Source organism: Culex quinquefasciatus, chromosome 3, assembly GCF_015732765.1.
Source record: "Culex quinquefasciatus strain JHB chromosome 3, VPISU_Cqui_1.0_pri_paternal, whole genome shotgun sequence".
Lineage (NCBI taxonomy): Eukaryota > Metazoa > Arthropoda > Insecta > Diptera > Culicidae > Culex > Culex quinquefasciatus.
In genome coordinates this window covers 194,737,763-194,759,670 of record NC_051863.1, presented here as the reverse complement: position 1 = coordinate 194,759,670, position 21,908 = coordinate 194,737,763, and the positions used below count along the sequence as shown (strand labels likewise).

The 21,908-nt window shown below is 36.2% G+C and overlaps 1 protein-coding gene across 5 annotated transcripts in view; it reads left to right on the top strand.

The window, feature by feature from the left end:
- The first annotated feature begins 8,642 nt into the window (after window positions 1–8,642).
- The window catches only part of LOC6043936 (potassium voltage-gated channel subfamily H member 8), an 84,892-nt gene continuing 71,626 nt past the window's right edge, over window positions 8,643–21,908 (top strand). For 3 of the 5 annotated variants that reach the window (XM_038259135.1, XM_038259132.1, XM_038259136.1), the window contains exon 1: window positions 8,643–9,226. The gene's annotated coding sequence lies outside the window, so the exon portion shown is untranslated. Of the gene's footprint in view, window positions 9,332–21,908 lie in introns of all 5 variants that reach the window. The other 2 variants (XM_038259133.1, XM_038259134.1) reach the window with 2 other exon arrangements.

Below are 21,908 nucleotides of genomic sequence, written 5' to 3'. Positions count from 1 at the left end.
CAAAAACACACAAATTTCAAACACCCTTTAAAGCTTCGTTTCGCCAAGCAAAATGTCTGTGCAAGCCATGAAAACTGAAATTATTGACAACCGGAAGAGATTTTAAAGCAAACAGGGACTGAAGAATTCATCGATAGATGGAGAATTATTGATATCTAGAAGATCGACAGCTCTATAAGAAAAAAATGATGGCACTTTTTATCACATCAAACTACATATAATATTTCTTGAAAGGTTCGTATTGGCCTTGAATGATCAACTTTCTTTTTGGCTTCACTCAGAACAGACGTAGCATTTTAGGGGGGAAGTGGTGTTAGAAGGTTTGGTACTATTCATTCAAATACAATGAATATTGTTACAGTTTTTTTTTATATATTCTCAAAACAAATACCTTTTTCTTATAGACATGATAATAATAATGCAATAGAAGTTTTGTTATTTTTTATGATTCAAAAACATACCGTGCGATTTTCGTAGTACCCCGTATCAGTAGAACCCAGTTCACACTGATCATTTTATTCACATTGCTGGTTTGGGATTTGGCGAAAAGTATAATCAACAAAAATTTGTACCAGCCTTATGTAACTATTTGTTCGAATTTTGCATTTTTGAACAAAATTGGAAAAAAAAATCCTTGCAAATTTCTCAAAAACAACATCTAATCATGCGGTTGAACACAAATGTTAATTGAACAACAAAAAATTTAGTAATTGGGTCCTAAAATTAAGCTTAAATTTGTGATATTATTGTTCACAAGAAAAATAAGCTTTACTAAGTACAATGACCCTTTGAACGATCGCAAAGGATTTAAAATGGATTTTTAATTCAATTTCTAAAAATTCACTTCACGGCCCTTCTTGGCAGAAAAGCTCCTACTTGACAGCTCGATCCAGGGGGCCATAGTTGATCCATCGAAAAAATGTTGTCTTGTCAATAACTTTTTTTTTTGCATAAAAATGAAGAAAAAAAAGTTATCAGAAATGGTTTTTAATCGTGTTTCTTACCGTTGTTCATAAAAATTGACAAAGGGCTTTACTACCCAATTTACAACATTTAATCAACAGCATACCCGAAAAAGCTGTTTGTTCGGAAAATTGAGAAAGAAAATAACTGTTAGTCATGGAAAAAGGCTTTAGCGAAAATTATGATTAGGGGATATGCAAATTCGGGTAATTTTAAATTTAAATTAACGGCAATTGGCGTAAGTGTCACTTCGGGGAAATGGCCGATTAGGGGAAATGGCATTCGGGGATATAGCCGATTAGGGGAAATGATATTCGGGGAAATGGCATTCGGGGATGTGGATGATTAGGGGAAGTGGTATTCGGGGATGTGACCAATTAGGGGAAATGATTTTCGGGGAAATGGCATTCGGGGAAATGTCATTCGGGGAAATGAGCTAGACCCCTTATCATAGCTCGAGACAGGGTTGCCCGATCTTCAATGTTTTAGACTCGTTGGAAAGGTATTTCGATTACCTAACTAACGATGTATAACATGATGATGTTTGGTTTAGTTTACTGTCATTTATTAAACTTCCGAAAATATGCGAAAACACATTTTTATACATAACTTTTGAACTACTTATCCCTAAACCAAGTCGAATGCGACTGGTTTGGTCAAAATCGGTGCGGAGAAAACTGAGTGACATTATTGGTCACATACACACACACACTCATACACACAGACATTTGTTCAGTTTTCGATTCTGAGTCGATATGAGTCAAGGTGGGTTTTCGAGCTTTAAATAAAAAGTTCAATTTTAGAGCAGGATTATAGCTTTACCCCAGTGAGGAAGGCAAAACGAAGTTGATAATTTTTTGAGACCAGTACTTCAATTTTTTTAAATCAGTCTTGATTCCAAAATGTATAACTCGGTCAAAGATTTTTTTGTCCATTCTAGAAATTTCTGAAAAGTTGGCATTTGATGTCCCCTAAAACATATCAGAAAATAAAAAATAGTGTTTTTGCAAATCAAGTTAAAGTGACAAAAGTTTAAATTTAAATTACCAAAAAAAATTATCGTGTATCAGTGTAGTCCATATCCAATCTATACCTAAAACTTTGCCGAAGACACCAAATCGATCAAAGAATTCCATCAAATGATACAGATTTTTGAATTTCCATAAAAATACAAAAGTTAAAATTAAGGAAAAAGACCGATTTCGTAGAGAATTGCTCTCATATAAAAAACTTTGATGATCGGTTATTATTCACAAAACGTTTCTATTAAATATCTCACATCTGCATTAAACATAATTCACAGTTTATAAAATAAAGATTAACATTCTGTAGACAAAATAATAATCCAGATTTTTGATGTCAGTCTCCAGTCCAGGAGCACTAGAAGTAAAATTCGCAAAACACGAACAAATAAAAAATAGTTATTTTCAAATGCAGAATTTTTCATCCAAAAATGATGAAATTTAATTTTCATTCATTTGCAAGTGTGCCGTTTTTAAGTATTATTTATTATCTTTCAGGTTAATTTTTTTATTTTTTTTTTGCTAATTAAAAATATTTTATGAAAAAAATGCACCATTGCAAAACAGAAGAAATGCCGAAACATTGATAAAATTTTACATTTTAGGCTAAATTTATTTCAGTGCAGGTTTTTTAGAAATAGCGTGTGAATTTGACTATATCGAGGAAACCATTAGTTCTATTTTGAATGAATTGAAATATTTCTAAATTATCCGGTCTTTTAATTAAAAATATCGTTGACATTTTAAAAAAATCAAAAACTGAAATAATTTGGTCGAAAAGAACAGAATGTGCACATTAATTTGGTTTTATTTTACTTAAAACAGTATACGAGAACTCATCGATTGTTAAATGATGGCTTGTAAGTGACGCAGAAAAAAAACTAATTTTTCAAGAACACTTTGTCAAAAAAAGTTATTTTAGATTTTGTTTCTGTTGATATTTTTATTATTTTGCTTGACCACTTGGCATTTTTTAAACAATAAGACTAGTTCAAATTTTATTTAAGCTATTGATCCCTCAGCTCTGGTTAAGTTTAGGCGAGGAGTCGACAAAAATCCTAAAAATCTTATTCCAGGCCCAGCTTTTCAAATTTGAATCGAAAAGAATCACAAAAAGAATCACACGTTATTACAGTTATGCTGCTGTCAAATAAGCTCGAAAGTAGTTTTTTTTTTTAAAGTTACAAACAAAAATTTAATAACAATTCAACAATGTTATATGAATAATTATCAATAAATTGTACAAGCAAGTCAAAAAAACAGATTTTAGTAGTTTTTGCCTCCTCTAACTGTTTGAAATTAATTTGAAGGGAGCGTGGACAAAAACTAGAAAAAAAGCATTGACCGTGATGAAATAAAAAAATCTGTTGTTTTACCTTTGTACCTTTGAGTGGTATTAGTAAATATTGCACGTTTTCAATGCTTAAAATTTCATTTGTTTAATTTTTGTTTGGTTTTCTGGACGTAAGCCTTTCTAAAAAGACAGAGAATTCATTAAAACCCATATTTTGAAAAAAGGCGAAATTTTAAGGCAATACTCCTTTTTAAACCTGAGTAAAAATAGATAGAAATTTTAGACCTTCCATATATTTTATTTTCTTGTGAAATAACTAAATGTTCTGTTGTTTTTGTTAGAAACACAAAACGAAATTCCTTGGAAATTCCGAACAGTTGTAATCCTAAGGGAAAATTCGAATCCCAAATGAATGTTTCTACTTGATAAGAGCATAAATTCGTCAACTGACCCATTTTCAAAGATCTCCACCGCCATAAACCCCCAAACAAACAAAGCTCATTAGGACTCCTCCTTTTACGACTTCTTTCGCAAATGGTTTGTTGATCCCCCCGCAGCTTCTTCTAAAGACGTCAGTTTTTGATATCTTCGTTTACATTTCAAAATTAAAGCAAACCGCTTCGCCATCGGAAAACCCTATCGATCTTCCACTCCACGAGCTTTTCGTAAAAGGGGCAGGTCCTTGGAAAATCTTAGCGCGTTTTCCAGCACTAAATTTGAAAGTAAATAAAATTCAGCAAAAATTCCTTCCCCACCGAATCCCAAAACCCTCATTCCCCCGCCCCGCCTGGGTGCTGTGTGCCCTGTGGCTGTTTTGCATCGAAATCACCGGCGTTTGTTTAGTGGAAAATTCGGAAAAGTGCTTTGCTTTGTGTGTGTGCTCCTAGAACCGATGAGCTCATCAAAAGCGCCACTAACCGAAGCATATCCGTAGTAACAGTTCAATAGGGCGAATCTGCGTTTGTAAACAAGCAGTCTATCCCCCTCTTACTTGACGTGAACTGTCACTTGAGCAACAGGAATAGACTGCTTGTTTACAAACGCATATTCGTCCTATTGAACTGTTACTACGGATATTTTCGTTTCCTTCGAGATATTTCGCAAGTCGCAAAGGTAAAGAGAAAGAGAGAGCACACTGAGAGAGAGAGAGAGAGAGAGAGAGAGAGAGCGAGAAAAGCACCAAAACAACCTCCTCTTCGTAGTAAGGGCTGACGTTTGTGTTTGTTTGCGTGTGCTGCGATCAACAACAAAAGCTTGCTTTTCCTCCCAGTTTCGCCTACTGTGTGTGACCGGTGGCAGTTCGGGAAAATTCGTCGGCTGGTGAATTTTCGCCCGCAACAGGGCTCGGGCAGTCGTCGGCGTCATCAACGACGAAAACGAGCAGTTAGTGAGCGAGCGACCGAGCGAATATTTGCTCGTTTGCCAATTTTCCACACTTTGTCCGTTTTGCTTTGCTGGTGGTGGTGGACCGTGCGGGGAAAAAAATAAGTTTGATAGGCAAGTTAGGCCAAAAGTGGGTAAACACTGAACGGCACACGAGCAGCGATGTAAGAGCTTTCCACGGTGCGGTGCACTTTGGATTGCTTGAGAAGCGCACGGTGGGGTGAATTGTTCAACTATTATTTCAAATCTATACCAAAAACGATTTCTGTTTTAATTATGCTTATATTCATTGCATAAAGATAACAAAGGGAGAGGGTAAAAACATGACTTTTTGCCGGGCATTTAGGGGATTATTCCGGTGGGCGTACTGAACAAAGATCGCAAATATGAGCTTGATTGGACGTGACAGGGGCTGGCGCTTTGCATTTCAATTTTACATGAGCTTTAACCCGTCAAAAGATATGTTTTCACTTTGGCCACTAATGCGTTTTTCTTAAACCTAACTGTCTGGGCTTCTCCTGTTTCAACCGATTTCAACTCACCGGTTATAGAAGAAAAGTGAATAGTTGTGTTTATAATTAAAAAAAAAATAATTATCTACCCTAACTTATTCATAAACTTATTTTTGTTAGGTCCTTTTTTGGTGCTGGGATGTGGTTAGGCTGACTCAGCTCTTAATTAGGGGGACAGGGGGCAATATGCACCCCCTAAGGGAAAACTGTCTCAATCATAACAGCATTTCTGTAAAAGAATTTCGTTAGATGCTCATAAATAACTATTATTCAACGTCATCCAAGTGAAAAACGTCATTAAAACCTCAAAATTGTTTAAAAATAACAAATTTCTAAAAATATTTTTGATTAATGTTAAACAACCATGCGGGGCAAAATGCACCGCAACAATGGGGCAAAATGAACCGGGTAAAAACAGTTTTCACTAGTCATCACTAGATGACACCGCTGTTTTTACAAAGGAGCTTTACAGCGGTGCATTTTGCCCCGACCACGAATTTTGCAGCAAATTTAATTAAAAATGCATTTTTTGATGTTTATAGAATACTGAAGATTATGGCAAAAAATATATACCTCAACACTTAGAATAACAATAAATGCTTTTTATATTTTTCAAAAATCATAATGAAAGTTGAATGAAAATTAGATGAAAACACAACATTTTACAGTTTTGTAAATAACTTAAGCTGTTTTTATACCACGATGCTCAAATTTTTCCAGCATGGTTTAGCAGTGTTAAGCTTCCAATTTCTATTATTTTTCCCTCGGAAAATTCTTAAAAAATACCGAGAAAAGTAGGAGGTGCATATTACCCTTTCACCCCCTAAGTTTTTCTTAAAGCTCAACTACAACTACTAGGACCTGTTTCCAGCCTAACATAAAACAAATAGAAATAAAAATAAAAATAATTTTTCAGTACATCGACGACAATTTGAAAATGATAGTGAATACCTTCACTTTTTCGAGTCCAACATCAAGATAGTAAAGATTTACGCTATAATTGTCAAGTTGTCTAAATTTTACAAGAAAAAATAAATTTTCAATCGTTTTATATTCTCGTGCTTTTAATTTTTTTTAATGTTTATTATTGGCCTGTACAAGGCAACGTATTCTGGTTTAAAAATATTAGGCTTGAAAAGTATAAAATTTTATAAGAAATGGTAAAACTATACTCTTAATACATTCATCAATGACAATTTTTGTTTCAAATTTTGTGTAAAATGAGGATTGCAATTGCCTCAACCATCAAGCCTTCCAACACCTAGTTTCAAGTAGGAATCTCGCAATCGAGCACGTCAAGGCAATGCTGTAGAGCGAATAATTTGATTTATTTATTTTATAACTGTAAATGAAGTGACAATCCTTTTGAGATACTCAGATTTTGTTTTTGTTTACTGCTTTCTCCTCGTAAAATGTACACCAAAGTTTTTTCAAAAATCAATTCAATAATTATTTTCTTGAGTTGAAAATATTTTTTTGCAGAATTTAACTTGAAATTTGAAACGATTATCCCACCGTTTTTCTTCAGGATCATAGATTTTTTCAACTAGTGATTGCCAATCCAACTTACTGGTTTATTATGTTATTATAACAACTTATCACGAATTGAGATAGACTCAAGGAAAATAAACAATGGAAAAAGTGATCCGTAAAAGGCGTTAATATAAAATTAATTTCTATGACATATGTTTGATTCAAGAATTAATTTTTTTTAAACTAAATAATAAATAAACCGTCTAAGAAATTTGCTAAAATTAAAAAAAAACTTAGAATATATTTAAAGAACTAATCTGCCTCTGATAGCTTAAATGTACCATATGCATTTTCATCACTTTTGAGTTAATGACGAAGTTTGGTTCAAAGTCGTGTGATCTATCCATGGGTGTTAATCGATAGAATTATCGTCGATAACGTTATCGTCATTCTGATAATTCAATCGACGATAACGGACGATAATTTATTTATAAAATATTTCTAAAATTGACATAAGCCAACCAAATTATTTTGAATTTTCAAGCTTCCTCTTAGAAAATAGTTTTTTGATAATATGGTGAGTTTCAAAGTATAAATACAAAAAAAACACAAAATGCTGTATGTATTTGAAAGTTTTCATTTTTTTATAATTTGCAATATGGGTATCAAACGATTCGAAATTTTGCATGCATTACCACTGTTTAAGAGTTTTTTGAATCAAATACTAAAATTTTCACAAAATATCGTTTTTTTCGAAAATACTCAAATTTTTATAATTTACAATATGAATATCAAACGATTCGAAACGTTGCATTTTTTTTAACTGTTTTAGAGTTTTTTGAATGAAATGCTAAATATTTCACAAATTTTCGGTATTTGCTCGAAATGAAATTTTGCATGCATTTTCACAGTTTTTGAGTTATTTTTTTTATGAAATACTCAAATTTTCACAGAGACCGTTTTTTTTTAAAGTACTCAAATTTACCGAAAAATACATGCAAAATTTAAAATCGTTTGATACTCATACAGCGAATTATACAAATTCGAGTATTTTCGAGAAAATACTATATTTTGTAAAAAAATACTATTTTATTAAAAACTCTTAAACAGCGAAAATGCATGCAAAATTTTGAATCATTTGCCACCCATATTGCAAATTAAAAAAAATTAGTACTTTCGAAAAAAAAAACAGTATTTTGTGATTTTTTTTACATATATTTATTCTTTGAAACTAACCATAGTGTCAAAAAAATATTTACTTAGAAGAAGTTTGAAAATTCAACATAATTTGGTTCGTTATCGTCCGTTATCGTCGATAAAATTAACGATAACGATAACGATAGATAATCGTCTCGACGATAACGATAAAACTATCGTTATCGTTATCGAACCTCGATAATTTTATCGTTAACAACCTTGGATCTTTCGAAAAAGCCTGCAACATCCAGTACTTTGTTCTAGAAGTCAGCAGGAAATCCAGTTGTTTTGCAAAAACTTAACTCGTAGCCTTATGTATGGGACAAATTTCAAATGCGTTTTTCTTAGCTTGCTGAATTTTTCATATGGGACATTCATGCCTTTTTTTTCATGGCAATTTTGGGTTTTCAATATTTTTTTAGTTTTTGCATAAAATCTATCATTCCACCCAACTCAATTCCACCATGCAACCACTATTTTGCGAGTTTACTCTCACTCTCGGGGAGGGCAAAAAAGCTTCGCTCGAAGTACCTCTCGCCAAACCTCCCCCCGCCGTCCAAAAGGGCCACGAAGGGACAAGTAGTAGCAACCCCACTCCACTCTACCCTATTGCACCTCCTGCTCTCCCTCCAGGTAGGCAACCAGCAACGTCAAGTTTTTCGCACAGCTGGCTTTGGCGCATGGTCCAACCAAGGGGTGCTGAAGAGGAAGGTTATTGGGGGAACCAGCAACGATGACGTCGGTCGCCGACGACGAGGACGAACGGGGGAAGTTTCGCACCGCATTCGCCTGCCGGAGTTCGGTTCGCTCAGTTCATGCAGACAGTTGGCCGCGGCCAGACCGAGGATAGCAACCCGCCGCCACACGCGATTCCGCCGACAGAAGAAGAAGTCGAAGAAGTAGAAGTCATCAGCGGTGTGCGAATCGGTTTCGAAGAGCAGCAGCGCGCGGCACTTCCGGCGTTTTTTTGGTTTTGTGGCGTCGCGTGTGCCACGCCGGTGGCCCTTGTCGGTGGCCTCGCGGAAATTGAATTACTACCAACCGGTGAAGGACGCCTACTGCGCCACCTGGAGCAAGGGGTGGTGATGACATAGACGCCCTTGTTTGTCGAAGCGGCGCGCGTGGCCTACCAAGATCTGCTGCTGCCAAACTCATATGGTTTCAAACTCTGTGGTCGTCTTGTGGTGCGGATAGCCCTACTCAGTGTCCTTTCTACGTCAAGTGCGATTATGTAAAGAAGAAGAAGTTGAAGAAGTGGAAGATTTGCATTGGATTGCTGGCTGGATGGGATGAAGCAGTAGTTGTGACAACGCGTCGCTCATCAGCTGTGCGAGAGAGAACAAAAGGAGAAACAGTGCGTCGTCGTGTTTGGCGGTGTGTGAGTGTGAGTGAGTGTGCGTCTTTCGCATTGTTTTCTTCAACTTTTGAACGAGCATTTCCAAAACTTTCAAGTCGCCGGAATCTACCGCGTAAAAAAGGCTTATTATGTAATGAAAAATTTATACCTCAAAATATGCTTCAATAGAGGAGAAGACTGGCGTACACAAGTGCAGATAGCAAAGTGTTTCCAACCACTTTTCCACCTTTTTACCCTTTCCTTTTCCCAACCAAAAAAAAATCGTTTGTTAATGGCACACATGCGATACATACGGTAGTAGTAGCAGTAGCAGAATCAGCAAGGGGCAAAACGGATGGATACAAAACGGCCTCCAACGGTTCTTAAAAGAGTCGTCGTCGTCGTCGCCGTTCAAAGATTCTGGTGCAGGATCGTACGTGTTTCGTGTTCAGACGACAATGACGACGGAAATCCTCGGCAGAAGGGGGAAAAAAAACTTGCCGAAAAAAATATTTGGCGCTTGGCCAGGTTTAATAGAAGGAACCAAAGAGCACTACCACACTACCATTACTGTGAGGCGAGAAAGCCCCGAGGAAAATCAATCTATCGTGCACAGCATTAAGAGAGGGGGTCCGTCCAACCCCCCCCCCCCTTCCTATCGTGAATGTGTGATTTTATGTACATAGGTAACCTCACCCTAGACCCCAGAACCCCAACCTCCCCACCCAGTTGGACACCTCTCATTGCTTCTAGAAGCACACGAAAATCCTGCCCCAGGAGAGTAATTGCGAGGTTCTGTGTTCTGTTTGGTGGTGGAAAGCCGGGCGGAAAAAAAACACGAGGGAAACGAACAACGAAAAATACTCACAACTCACAACAACTGTGTGTTTAAAACTTGAAAAGAGTGCGCAAAATCGACTAGTGTCAAGTTTTGGGGGCTGTGTGTTATTTTTTCTGCCTTCGTCATGGTACGAAACAGTTTGTTCGTTGATGGGTTGATGGTTTCAGCCCTGAAAGCCTCAAAAAGAACAAACTAAAAATAAGTTGATTAACTCATAATCGCGCGCTGGTGACTAAATCTTGAAGGAAAAGTTTTAAATTCAGGCCGTCAGGAGCTTGGCGAATACCTTTTAGACCCGAAGATGGGGATGCCGCTCTATGCTCGGCTGTTAAACACCGGTGCAATGGTTAAGACAGGGTTGAGGAATAATATAGTTACCTCAATACCTCACCAGTTGTAGGACGAGGAGATGGATAGTTTTATGAGGCCTTGCTGGCCGACATTGCCATAAGATAGTTTTGCTGGAAGGGAATAAAACCCGGGGAGATAATTTTTATGTGCAAAATATAGAGACATTCCGGTTTTTACGAAGCGAAATGACTTCATAGGATGAGAGGTTTTACAGTAGAATATAAATCCAAAATTCAAATATTTTCAATTTAATGTCGATGGAAAAGAAAAAGAAGACATAAGGAAACAAAATATGTGTTGAAAACTATTGCAGCAGAACACAACTTAATGTTTAGTTTAAATTCAAATTTCCCAAAAAATACAAATACAAATTCAATGTTCATCAAATTCGTTCTAGTCAGTAAATCTAGTGAGGAAATATGAGTAAAAAAAAACCTTTTGATATTTTAAGGATTTTGCAAGGGGTTAATTGTCTCACTGGCATTTTGATTTTCAATAAAATCAAAAAAGCAGCCTTAAACGGTTAAACTAATGCGTCCAATTTCCCGTCCCGAGGAAAAAACCCGGGAATTCCCGAATTTCAAGCGGAAGTCTAAATTTTCTTAATTTTTGGGATTCATTTTTTTCAAATGCTCTAGAAAAAAAGGAAAGAATTCAATTTAATATCAAGATATTTCTGATAAAATTAAGGAATGAATATTTAAACCCTTTGCCGCCAAAGAAAAATTGAGATTGTTTACGTTTTTGTTTACCATGATCAAATTAGATGAAAATTGAATTGGTTTCATTAAAAATTTTAAAAAGGGTTTTGCAATTCGTTAAAAAAAACAATTTAATATAAAAGAATTATAGAGTACTGGTGCAACAATGGGTGTTAGAGGGTTTAACATGAAAAAAATTTGGAGAGTGGTAGTCATCATGTTTAAACCATTAAAAAAATTGAAAACTACTTTGCAATGCAATGCAAACATAGTTTCAAAATTTGCTTCAAAAATGTGAAAACAATGAGTTGTTTGAAGTAAAACAAACACGAGAAGTTTGATTTTATGGAAAAACTAAAAAGTTTAACAAATTTGTTCAAGAGCTGAAACTAGTATAGCTTGGTTTAGAAAAGTTATTTGCTATGAAACAAAAAATTTCTGAATGATTTTATTAGTTTTAACCTAATGTGACAAACCATACTCTCTCAAACTCATCACAGAAGCAAGTTTTAAAGAAATTTTAGGATTGTGGAGTATGGATTCATTTTACGTACTGTCCAAACACTTTGATGAAAAAATACTTCTCAACAAAAAATACCAGAGATCATTTTTTGATGTACTATATGAATTGAGCTAAAAAATATACATTTTTTAGTAGTTGTATGATTTTTTACATGCAGTCAAGCTTTTAGTTGATCTTTACACTTATTTTAACCATTAAAGACGCTGTCCTATTCAATTTTAATGCAAAATTTGATTCAGATCCGAGATTAGAACAAATTCAATAAATTTCAATTTCCCGGGAATTCCCGGGATTACCCGGGAAATTGGTTGAAAATTTCCCGTTTCCCGGGAAATTTGTACCCCGGGAAATAGAACGCTCTAGGTTTAACGAACTGTCAGTTTTCTTTTACTTTTTCCACTACGACCGTTGCAAATGTTTTTGAAAGTTAATGTCGCCCCTCTTTCCAAAATCGGCCCAAAAAATCTGAGAGCACCAAAAAATTTAAAAAGTTCATGAAATTGTACACAACCTGAAATAAATTTTCCTGCGTTGAAAACCATATTAAGCATGTTTTGAACACGAATAAAAGTATTTTGATTTTTTTTTTTTTGTAAAATACATTCAAAAACTCATTTTTTATTCAATGTTCTGTAATTATGCTCGTAGTTAATTTTTTCATTTATAATTTATTTATTTGTTTGCAGGTCGCCCCGGGGGGTTGCCCTAGAAAAGTTCTGTGAAAATAATCGAAAATTTTCTGATCGGATTGGTTGCGATTAGGACAATTCAAAAAAAAGTACACGGATTTTTAAATTTAATATAAAAAAAAAATATTTTGGTTTTTTTTCTAGTGGACATAAGTGCCAAAATTTTAGCTATTGGGTATGAAAGACGTTCTGTTTTTTTCCAAGCTACATTGTTTTGAAAATAGTGATTTTTGGAAAGTATCGGAAATTCCCTCGAAAAAGCTTTAAATAATATTTTTGAATTATATTAAACATAAGCAATTTTCAGGTTAAAATTTTCTGAAATATTGACTAGTGCATCCATCCTGGAAATTCCCGGGATTTTTTACAAAACCGGGAATTTTCCTCCTATGAAAACATGTTGTCCCCCATGTTAGATTGTTGTTCCGGATGAAGGTCTAATCCAGCTACTCCAAACAGATGTGGAGGGTTGTGGAGGTATACGGAGGTGGGGCGTCCTAAAAATGCTTATGCTATTTTAGATTTTTAAAGAAATTGTTAAGGATTTTCTAGTCAAATAATAAATATGAATTATTTAACTTGAATCACATTGAATTATAAAACTTTGGTGCATTTAAAAATTTATAATCTTGTGTGTATTTACAAAAATTGTCCAACCTCGTCCATCTTTGGAAAAAATAAATTTGAAAAGCTGAGAATTTCTCAACAGTTGCCGTTAATCCGAACTTTGTTGGCAGGGATAAGCCTGCAAAAATCATAATTACGAAAAATGAGTTTTTCTAGCTTCTACACATTCGGCCATCAATTTTTAATTGTTCATATCTTTGAAACTATTGATACGATTTTTAATGTTCAAAAGCGGTCGGGTAACTTTTCGAAACTTCCTCGAAACTTCCTGAAACTAATTTTTGACCTTATTTAAAAATTGGAGGAAAGACATCTTCCAAAAATCATTTTAGGATGTCAAATTAAACTCTATTTTTTTATAAATGGTGTCCAACATCGTTCAATAAAAAAAGCATTTATTTAATAAAAAGCTGAAAAAATCGATTTTTTGACGATTTTTTTTAGTAGTTTTATATAATTGTCCACATCGCAATGACGTTTTGTTTGTTTCACCACAAAGGGTTTAGAATGGATTTTAAAACAGTTTTGAAAAACTAACATCGTTGCCTTTCATGAGATAATTTTTTTTGCAATTCCGCTATGAAACTGTCAACTTTTCCTGTTCTTCGGGAGAGATGAAACGGCCTACACAAAAAACAGTGCTGAAATGTAGTACTTTTCAGCACTGTTTTGAAATGTATCAACTAGAGGAAAAGAATGTATTTCCATCGGAAACTGATTTTGGCATATTTGCTTCTAAAAATAATGTTCATCGGATATCAAGTGGAAATCAGTTTAAAAGTAAACAAGCAAGCAATAATGGTAATAAATTGACAAGAAAAATGTGAAATCATACATCAGGAACTGGAGAATTTTCATCATTTCCTGATAAATTTTCACAAGGTTCACGGTTTTACATATTTTTAAAGGTAAAATAACTCAAAAAAAGAGATAATATTCAACATCCACAGTAGAAAGCCGTGAATATCTCTACCAAAAATAAATGGAAGAATATACCTTTTGCGGGTGAACCACCACGAAATTTTGTTCATTTGTTAATTGAAACAGTTTATCCTATTGAGTGGCTTATAAAGCCAAATGCCCATCTCATAGTAATCCAACTTTGGTGGCCGATACGGCCTAGGCGCTGTTCGATATGTAAAAGGTCTTGGGTTCGAGTCTAGATGTCGGCACTTTTTTTTGGCTGATGAATTTTTTTTAAATGAACTCATGAAAAAACGCTCTCGGCAATCTCGGAATTTATCATCTGTGTCCGTTCACAGATCCTTTATACTATCAGGTCGTGTTCTTTATTCTGTCGGATGGCGTTGCCCAACTGTGAGTGAACCAATCAAATTTTCAACCTTCCAAAATTCAATTTTTTTTCTGTGTTGTTTTGTCAATTCACCTTTCAAAACAAACGGGTGTGATGTGTGGGCAGAAATGTATTTCAAGCTTGTTTTAAACCGTTGTTCATAGAAATTCGCATATCGCTATGTTGTAAAAAAGATTACAGAAAAAAAATAAAATCTAGCAAGAAAAATCTCCGAATGAGAAATCTGGACAATTATGAATGTTATCTCCTTATTTGATGCTTAAAATCTTTTTTAATCAGCTTTTGATCATGAATTATCAAATTTTTAAGAAACTGCTTATGTGGATGAGTGAATAAAAATATAAATAAAGAGTAGTATTCAGCAATTCCCCACGAAAACAGCATGATTCGATAAAAAAGTTCTCCGATCGGGCTCCAAATTTTTATTTTTTGGCCGAAATAATAAGACCCGTATTTTTTTAATTGGCCATAAGGGTGACCTACGCCGTGTTAGGGTGCTCCAAAAAATGGCATGTTTCGTCATTTTTCGCAAAAAACACTTTTTTCAAAAAATCATATCTCCGCGACATTTTATCTGATTTTAGCTGTCTAAGACGCAAAAGAAAGGTGATTAGTTTGGCTATTTAGGAAAAATAGGAAGAAGTTTCAAAAATCTAGCCTAACATTTGAAAAAATTGTATGAAAACTTAAAATGCTGTTTTGAAGGTCTCGGGACCAAAGAGCCTATGTCTGAAAATATTTTTATCGAATTCCTCAGAAATTTCACATAACATATCAAAAAATTGTGGAGTAATGTTTTCGATACTCTGAGATACGATTTTCTGAAAATAAAAACTGGGTTTTTCGACGCGCCACGCGCAAAAATAGAAAATTTACGAAAACGGGAAAAAATCGACTTTTTTCACTAAAACTGCGATAACTTTAAAATTTCAGCGATGACCTATACATGTTAGGGTACCAAAAGTTGCCTATCTCAATTACAAAAATTTTGATATCCTGAATGACGAAAATTGCCATTTTTTTGACCACCCTAACACGGGGTAGGTTACCCTTATGGCCAAACAAAAAAATACTAAAAATATTATTTCGGCCAAGGAACCCCCAGAAAAGATTGGAGCCCGATCGGCAAACTTTTTTTCGAATCATGCTGTTTTCGTGGGGAATTGCTGTATTACCGTTTAGCTCAGTAACGTGAATAAAATTCAGCTTTATCACAAGCAGTAGTAAAAAACAAGTTTGACGTTTTTCAAATATCTATATCGTGACCAAGCATGATGTTCCGTTTCCTGACATTTAACTTTATTCAAGCTTTTGACACGAATTGTCACTCTAAAAAACCTGACAGATAAACCAAAACTCCACTTATCTCGTCAATCTCCGGAGTTTGATTGTTCTGCCTGCTCCACTTTAGTAACACTGTCAAAGCAAAAAGCCATGCTTTATCTTTATGCCAGTGGAACCAGAACCGTACGAACACAGAACAGAACCAACACCACGGCCAGTTATTATTCAAATCGATCTCCTGATGGCAGGGCCAGTGTTCACTGCTGCCGAAACGACATGTCCCCAGCACCAGCACAGGATATTTACCTCTACATAAGCACAAACAGCATGGCAGCAGTAGCAGCAAGGTGTCAAAAGGCACAAAGATATCAACCCCGAAAAGCTAACTAACCTCCTCATCCCCATCTACCCTCTTGCCTCACCTTTGTCGAGAATATTCACGTGAAAGAACGTGAACCGACGAACGTGTCACATGCCAGAGCGGCACCTCCCACCGAATGGACCCCCCTCCCCCTCTTGGTCTCTTGGTAGTCGGATGGAAAATTGCTAGAAAACGAGCCAAAAGAAATGAACGACAAAAGTAGACAGAATGAGAAAGAGAACGAGCGAACCCAGCGCAGTAGTGTCGACATATTATTGGGAAAATTTGTCAATACTAAAGAGCCCAACGACAACGGCATGTCCCCCCACCGCACCACCCCACAGATCATTTTACTACCCACAGCAACGTTCTTTTTTTCATGAGTCGATGGCCACAACGCGCCATGGAACGAACCTCATCGGAGAACCACACGCCAGAGGAAATGAGTTCATCATATATGTGGTGATAATTTTTCCGCCCTCCCCTATTTGGCGTGTCCCACCTTCTTGTCACGGCCAGCCCACCAACTCGACTCGACTCGACTCGACTCTACTCAAGCCGAATCACACAGCTGTTTCCGTCCTTCCTTCCTTCCGGTGGCTTCCCACCATGCCCCAAGTCGATTCCAGCGAGTCAGCCAGCGCTGCTGTGTCGCAATTATTTGTTGATGTTGTTGACGTTAGGCTGGTTCGATGGCAAGGTGTTTGATTAATTAGCGTTTTCACGGAACGGGAGTCTATCGTCAAAATGCGATAAACTTCACTAAAACTAGCGTCAAAATAGCTTGTTTCTGGAATCGGAGATTTTTTTTCTGGAAGCCGGGCGGATTTGACCAAACCAGCAACAAATTCTACTGGTTTAGTAAAATTTGTAGCTGATTGGGGGAGTAAAATTAATTAAATAGCCGTCGGATTCAAAAATTAACCAGGAGTTTTTTATGCAGATTTTAGGAGCCAATGCGCTGCTTCAGCGGATATTTTTGCACGATCAGCAGTTCTTCGTACTGATTCAGCGTTTTGTTTCGCTGACTTCTGGTGTTTTTTCGACGACAGCAGGGATGAAATAATTGCAAAAAAAATCTTTTTCACTTGCAATCTTTTTTCACCCGCGAAAGAGAAAGGAGGCGAAAAACGCAAAAGAAAATCGCTCCCGAACATTTCGGAGATAATTAATCAGTTAAAGAGTATTTGTAAATTTCCTTTCCTTTTACCGATCTTTCATGAGCAAGAGAGAAGAGACATGTTCCCTTCCATTTTTTTTTCTTGCGTCAAAAGATTTTCTTTTGATAATGATTCTTCCATCGCTGGACGGCAGTCTCTTGTGCCATAATAAACTAGGAGATTGTTCAGTTGATTTTGATTGAAAACCTGCTAGTCAAGTGGATTTTTTTCGCTGGGCCAGCCGTTGTCTGCACAGCATCGAAGCTCTTTTTTGCAGATTTTTTAACGTCAACACAGTACTAGAAGCTGTGTTAAACGATGCTTCAATAATTATCTGGGAATTCAGCTAATATTTCTTAATGAGTGAAATTATGCTAGAAAAGCATTCAAAACATAATTTTGTTTGCCATGACAAGTTTGCAAGCCCCTTCAGTCCAGGGATTTGGTGTACTTACGCGTTGGAATTGTTGTTTGTTTTATAAACCAGCACTATATGATTATTATTAAATATCAATTGAAGGATCTATTCTACGAAACTGTACCACTTCAGTTACAGTAGACTACTTTTCAATTTATTAGAGAACTACGCTGAAGACAGCAAAAAAAATCTTCAGATATCTTGCTGTCAGATACAAACAAACTAAATTGCTGGTTTCAGCGAAAAACTTCACTGGGTTGGCGATATTTTTGGAAAATATAAAAAAAATGGAATATCTATCTGCTGATTTGGTGATGGATCCCCTATACGTGCCGGCATCAATGTTTTTAGACCATTTTCCTGAGATGTGCAGTAGAGGGTTAATACTAGAAACAACTCGTTTTTCCAATAAAACCATATCATGAAGCTTATAGAAAATTAAACCAAGGATATTTTCCTTTTCGCTTTATAATAAGATCATGGGTTCGTTTTCCATCTATTCCAACCTTCCATCGGATAGGGTAGTAGAACGTCGGTCCCAGCCTCGATTGATGTTAGGCCGTTAAGTCATTCCAGGTGTGGGAGACGTCTCCCTGCAAACAGCACACCAAACCAAGCCTGCTCCGGTGGCATCGATGGAGGCGGTTGGACTCGCAATCCAAAGGTCGTCAGTTTGAACTCTGGGGTGGAAAGTTCCTTGTCATAGAGAAAGAAATTGGGTGCTTTCCTCATTCATGCCTTCGGAATCCTACACCCAAAATTCCGAGTCGACTGCCTACTGGATTTTTTAAGTGCTAGTGTGGCAAAGTGCTGAATTATGTTCCTGTTGTGCAAGCGTATGGTCGCATCTCTCCACCGGGTGAAGGTTTTCTTGTTTTGTCATGCACGAGAGGTGAGTGGGGGGGGGGGGGGGTAAATCCATGTGCACAAAACACATTGCTATCACCTTTTTCACTCTTCGGTGATTACGTCGTCCTGGGCCAGGAATTCCCGAACAATCTAGCAGATGCTGAGAATCAACATATTTTTGGACACCAACAAGCGATATCTGTTTTTTTCCTGTTTTTCGTTACATTTTATTCTCTATTTATCTTTATTTTCATGTTTGTTTATTGTTTGGTCCAACTGGTGGAAGTGGTGGTGGTAATTGTGCTAATGTTTTGGTGGTGGTTATGGTGGTGGAATCTTTGGTGGTGGGACATTTGGTGGTGGTACAGATTGTGAACTTATCAATTTACTAACATTGAGTCCAAAACCTCCTTACAAACATCTATACCACTAGGTGACGTAGAGATCTCTGCGCATTCTAGATAGATGTTTACTAACATACCTTCTCATCCCCGAGGTTAGCAAGGTACCGGCCAGGAGCCCCTTATCTTACTGGATTGTATTACACACTCATCTAAAGATGAAAACATGGTAACTCCCGTGTTGGAATATTATAACCGGATGAGAGTCTAGTGCTATCATACGTTTGATTACAGTTAAACAGCAAGATAAGCGTTGTGCAGCCATCCGGAATTGTGCGACCTTTACTGCTAATGCTATTGCTAATGCTAATGCTAGTGTGGCAAAGTGTTGAGTCATCGTCTAAAAATAGACGGCGTCCTATCTCGCCCAGCAAAATGAAGTCGATAAAGTAGTCGGTTTCGATAGAGAAAAAGTGGAAAACGTGGTCTAAAAACAGCAACGCGATTCCACTATTTTGTTAGTATGTCAAAGGTCTCTGGTTCGATTCCCGTAGTCGATACATTTTTTTTTGTTTTGACTGATGAACTTTTTTTGCAAATGAACCTCGAGAGAATAACTCTCCCGCCCATCTTGAGCAGTGCTTTCCGTGTCCGTAAATGGTACCACTATTCTCTCGTCTCGAGGCCATTATTCTCTCGGACTAGCGCTGTCCAGTTTCGGGTGTAGGTTCGAGCAGAAACTTGGAATAGAGACCAAAAAAGACCTGGGGATCGTTAATGTGGAAGTTTTTTTTTTTTTTTTTTTGATTTTAGGGGCACTGTTTTTCTACGGTTCAATTTATTCTGAAATATCGAAAAAATATATTCAAAAGCGGAACCTAAGATGCCTTAGTGTTTTCGGCGAAGTTGTACAATAAAACGAATTTTGCTGTCTTTTACAAAATATTTAATTAAGAAAATAAAAAAAAATGCAGAAAATATCAACTCTCCATTCTTTGAGGCTCATTTTCTCACATTTTTGAAATCTTTTGAACAGATAGGCCCTGAAGCAAAACCTTGGTAGCATTAGAATGAAAAAAGTGCTTTAAAGCTATTCTAGTGGAATATTTAACCGATTTTGAAAAGAGCGTGTTATTCTTTGCAATTAATATGAGATTTTTTATGTTAAATTGAAACTCCGAGGGAAGATGTAAATTATTGAAAAATAAGCAGGATTGCAAAGAAATTTTTTGTCAATTCTTTGGCAATGACAGAGGAATAAGATATCTGAGTTTAAAAATGTATGTTTATTCTTGATAATTTGGTTGTTACACCTTCACCAATATTATAATTATAAGTTTCTTCATATATGTAAAAAAAACCTTTCTAGAAAAATATAAATTATTTTCATAAAATTCATAAAACTACGATTTTTTACAAAAATAATAATTTCAGGTTTAAAATAACCATTTTTTTTCAAGAAACAACGAATCGTAGAAAAAATATTGATATGACAGGGAAGCGAATGATAAAGAAGAAGCTTCCAGAAATAAATGAATTTACACCAACAACAACAACACCTAATCTGGCTGCTAAATTAGTAATATTCTTTACAAATTTTTTTTTTTTTTTTTTGAGAAAATACTCAAAATTACAGTTTTTGAAACACTGATTCAAATAATTTGTCCCAAAATGAGGGATTTTTGAAAATTTAAGCAAAGATTTTAAGTTTCTGGCATAAAGGTGTCAAATGATTGCAAAGTTACACTCATCATTTAGAAAAAAATGACATAAACTGAAAAAAATGCCACGGCCTTAATTGACTTAAAAATAATTGATTATGAAAATGAATCATTCAAAATATGAAAAATTGAAAAAAACGACTAATTTCAAGTCTGAACCAGCCTACGCACATGTTTTGAAAAAGCAGTGTACTGCTGTTGAGGCGCCACGGAGTATATCGTTTCACCAGTTTTCACTCTGCCACCAGCCAGCATGTTCCACCACCACAACACAACCCAAACGGCATGGCATGGCAAAAAGTGCTTCCATAGTGCTACTATTAGTGCACACGGTCAAATCGACAACGACGACGACGGCTAACAAACGACCGTCGGTCTCGACTCTGGAACTGCGACGACGCTCCGACATCTCGTTTTGTCTATTTTGCAACTCTCTAAAATTGAGCATAATTCCACGACAGCAGGCAGCCAGGCAGGCAAACCCGGTGTGGAATTGCATTCAATATTTAAACATTTTATATGCACATTTCCCTTCGTCCTGTTCGTTTTGGTGGGGGGGAAACCTTCCTCGTCGTTTCGTCCTGGGCCGTCATTTCGTGCACCACTTTTTTCATTTCATTTTCCGTTTTTGCACGGCGATTGTTCTCTTTTTATGCTCTTTGTTCGACACTTCCGAAAAAGCTTTATGAGTGATACACGAGAATACACAAATATAAACGGTGTGATATGAAATTGTAATGAACTTCCTTTTCGTGTTATTTTTTGTTCCCATTGGTTTGATTTCCGTCCTCAAACCGCCAATCCAATTTCCTCCCACTTTTAACGTTTTAAGAGCCACAATTTTGCAACCAAGCGATAGTGAAAGTCTTTCCTGGGTGGTGGTGCCGAGGATGCTTTTTTATTAAATTTTAAAAATTTACTCCACCAACCTGTCCAGATCGATTTGAATTTGGCGCGCAAACACACCCAAACCGAAAAAAAAGAATTTTATTATGGCTTTTACTGCTGCAGAGAATCCTTTCCTTTTGGGTTGGCCTCATTGACTGTTCTTGATTCATTCGCGCATGCGGCTGCTGCATTATGGCCAAGGGATGGGAGCGAGATTTGGGGCTGTGAATGATTCAGAAACTCACTTTTGCTGCCTGCTGCATATTCAAATGAGAGCTTTTATTTGAGCAGACAAATAAGAGCCGAGAGCTTAAGAAATGAGATGAAAATACCAACACGTTTTGCAAAACAAAATAAAGAAAAATATCTTCTTTTACTATTTATCGAAATTCCATAAAAAATTAGTAATTGGTATGTTACACATGACCAACATGACAAAGAGCATTGCACAGAGTTCTTGAAATTAAATCAATGTTCAGTCAAGACATAATCGGTATTTTCAGTTTGTGGCCAACTCTCCAATATTTATGTCCTGTTTCACAAACCATGAAGTTAATGCTAATATTGCACAAACTGCAGTCGTCATCCCAGAATGATGTTTGTGACCTTGACGGGGATGAACATTTAATTCACATGTCTCCTTCATAAAAACAAGAATC